Here is a 2,199-nt window from a genome sequence, read left to right as displayed (position 1 = left end):
AGCTTCTCACCAGATACACAATCGTCTGATACATCTTTCCGAGGTCTTAAGTTGATGAGCTCACACTTCCGACATGCAAATCTCTCTGATTTCATCTATATTATTTATTGTGTTGCCCAACCTGATGGCGCCAGTTTACTTTCATCGGAACCAGAAGGCTCCTGACCTCTTTACAGTTTGGGACCAAACATGGAGCGGGGGATTCCAGAGAGCGGGACCGAGAATGTATTCCGGATGTTGATGCTCAAACAGGGAATTGTTGATGTGTGACATCGAATTGTTATTTACCGAATACAAAAGTACTGATAAGTTCACAAACTTGAAACATTAACATTTTAAAAAATCTCTCTCCACAGTTAATGCCTGATGGGCTGAGTGTTTCCAGCATTTTCATTTTTTCTTTGAAGTGAACAACCGAGTCCGTGCTGGATAATTCTTTAATGATCTTTCAAAAATCTGTGCTGGGTCCCCTATTATTCGTCATGTATATGAACGTCATAGATGACTATGTGGGGGGTAGGATTAGTAAGTTTACGGACGACACATCGATTGGCCGGGTGGTTAACAGTGAGGTTCAGTGTCTTAGGCTACAGGAAGATATATGCGGGATGATCAAATGGGCAGATAAGTGGCAGATGGAATTTAACGCTGAAAAGTGTGAGGTGTTACATTTTGGTAGGAGTCATTTGACAAGGAAGTATTCAATGAACGGCATGACAATAGGAAGCCCTGAGGTACAAAGGGGCCTTGGAGTGTGTGTCTATAAATCTTTGAAGGCGGAGGGGCATGTTAGTGGGGTGGTGAAAAAGGCATATGGGATACTTGCTTTTATCAATCGAAGCATAGATTAAAAAAGTAGGGAGGTCATGTTGGAGTTGTATAGAACCTTGGTGAGGCCACAGCTGGAGTACTGTGAGCAGTTCTGGTCGCCACATTATAGGAAGGATGTGATTGCACTGGAGGGGGTGCAGAGGAGATTCACCAGGATGTTGACTGGGATGAAACCTTTTAGTTAAGAAGAGAGGTTGGATAGACTTAGGTTGTTTTCGTTGGGGCAGAGAAGACTGAGGGGCGACCTGATCGAGGTGTACAAGATTTTGAGGGGCATGGATAGGGTGGATAGGTAGCAGTTGTTCCCCTCAGTTGAAGGGTGAGTCAAGAGGGGGCAATGAGTTTAAGGTGAGGGGCAGGAAGTTTTGGGGGCATTTGAGGAAAAACCTTTTTACCCAAAGGGTGGTGACGGTCTGGAATGCGCTGCCTTGGAGGGTGGTGGAGGCGGGTTGCCTCACATCCTTTAAAAAGTACCAGGATGAGCACTTGGCACGTCATAACGTTCACGTCTGTGGGCCAAGTGCAGGTAAATGGGATTAGGTAGGTAGGTAGGTCATGTGTTTCTCACGTGTCGGTGTAGACACGATGTGCTGAAGGGTCTCTTCTGCACTGTGTGATGATGTGATTCCTTGAAATCCTGCATCGTTATTTCTTTCTGCCTGTCCGCTAACTTTCAGTTGTATAATTTGGGCCTCTGCTCCTCCGTAGTTGGCAACATCTCACCAATTAAAAACAAAACGAAACGAAACTCGTGCATTCGTGGCCTCAGTCAGATTATGGTTCATTGTGAATCCAACTGCCAAAGTATTTCTCACTCATTTAAACTATTTATGAAATTTGAAAATAAACTTCTCCCACGGCTTATTGTTGTGCGTTTGCTCTCACGTTCTTTGCATTTCTTGCTACTCGTCCTTGTGATGTAAATCCACAGAAAGCAAAGAAGGCCACGAGGAAGGGAGGGGAAATCATGTTCCCTTTAATGATCCCTGTTTGATTTTCAATGCACTGAATATGATCAAGGTCTAAGGAAGTGAATCTAGGACAAGCAACAGCTGTCTTTTTGCAGCTGGGCTTGTGGCGCAACGGTAGCGCGTCTGACTCCAGATCAGAAGGTTGCGTGTTCAAATCACGTCAGGCTCATGGCTCTTCACTGTACTTGAACATTTTGTCTGGGCACAAAGTTCATTGTGTCTGGATTCCACCGAAATGTTGAATTTCAAAACCATGATGAAAGTCATCTCTTCCGATTTTCCGGTTCAGTTTTCATTTTACATTGGAACAATGTTTCAGCGATGTGGGGTATCTACTGTTTTTGCAATTGTTCCATTACCCATTATGAGAAGTAAAACACAAAGTGTCCATCATGGG

General features: G+C 44.2%; 1 non-coding gene across 1 annotated transcript; it reads left to right on the top strand.

Moving 5' to 3' along the window:
- Positions 1–1,899: 1,899 nt before the first annotated feature.
- Positions 1,900–1,971, top strand: trnaw-cca (transfer RNA tryptophan (anticodon CCA)). Its single transcript has one exon. It is a non-coding gene; the product is annotated as a tRNA-Trp (tRNA).
- Positions 1,972–2,199: the final 228 nt, after the last annotated feature.

This window comes from Cetorhinus maximus, chromosome 31 (genome assembly GCF_964194155.1).
Source record: "Cetorhinus maximus chromosome 31, sCetMax3.hap1.1, whole genome shotgun sequence".
Lineage (NCBI taxonomy): Eukaryota > Metazoa > Chordata > Chondrichthyes > Lamniformes > Cetorhinidae > Cetorhinus > Cetorhinus maximus.
The sequence above is the reverse complement of the archived record's forward strand: the minus strand, read 5'-3'. Positions and strand labels throughout refer to the sequence as shown.